Source organism: Tyto alba, unplaced genomic scaffold, assembly GCF_018691265.1.
Source record: "Tyto alba isolate M040663 unplaced genomic scaffold, T.alba_DEE_v4.0 Super-Scaffold_15, whole genome shotgun sequence".
In the NCBI taxonomy this organism is placed as follows: domain Eukaryota; kingdom Metazoa; phylum Chordata; class Aves; order Strigiformes; family Tytonidae; genus Tyto; species Tyto alba.
In genome coordinates this window covers 9,727,005-9,728,149 of record NW_024881277.1, presented here as the reverse complement: position 1 = coordinate 9,728,149, position 1,145 = coordinate 9,727,005, and positions in this window count along the sequence as shown.

Below are 1,145 nucleotides of genomic sequence, written 5' to 3'. Positions count from 1 at the left end.
GCCGAAACAGGCTGCATCCAGCCCCTGGTACTACCACGCCCAGGAGGTTACCTCCTGGCCTATTTCTCATTTGTGGTGATCGGGCATGGCAGGGGATCCCCTTCCGACCCACTGGAGGGCCCTGCACCATTGGGCGTCTCAGTTTGGCCTTACCCCATCATCACCCTAATAAAACCCATCCAGTCCGGTGATATAGATGCGCACTAAAGACCCTCACTAATGTCCTGTGATGACAATGTCAGCTTATGGAACAAATGGGAAGCAATATTCTCTTCTTTCTTTGTCCCAGGTGCTTCTGCTGCCCAAGCGCACCGACAGTTAGAGAAATTATCTTGCTGGGTGGTAAAACAGGCAAATCTTACCAGCACTGTACTTTCAGGCCTAGCCGAGGGTATGAACGAAGTCCAGCATGCCATATTACAAATCGAATGGCCATTGATTTCCTACTCTTGGCGCATGGTCATGGCTGTGAGGATTTTGAGGGTATGTGTTGTATGGATTTGGAAGACAAATCGAGGTCAATTCATACGGAACTTAAACAGCTTGTAGAACATACCCGAAAGATAAAACAAGATGTGGGGTTCTTTGGACTAGACGGACTCACTAACTGGATGGGATTAGGTGGGTGGTTAAAAGCCTTTTCCAAAGTTTGCTTCTTATTCTGATCTTTGTCATTATTGGGCTTGCATGTTTAAGTTGTGCTTTATCATGTATTAAGAAAATCTTTGAACAAACGTTGGGGCAGGCTCTGCTCGTACAAAAAGAAAAAGGGGGAACTATTGGAGAATGGCACAGAGACAAGGGTCATGAGCCCACCGAGCAGTTGTACGATCAGAGCCTGTTCTAAGGGCTGATGCTGCCTCGCTGATGCTGGGCCTCACTAGGGTTTGCCTGCAGCTGCTCGCAGCTGCTGATACATGAGGAATGTCAAGGACACTTCGGCCTTGTGTACCGTGGTGTGTCAAAAACAAGTTAAGAGGAATTAGAAATAGTGGCCTCAGAAACTTACTGCTTATGGTAACGGTGGTCTGAGAAACTTTGTGTTATGGTACCGTTGTGTATTGAAAACAAGTTAAGAGGAATTAGAAATAGTGGCATGAGAAACTTAGTGTTATGAGAAGCTTGTGCTGTTAGCTAAGTAGGTG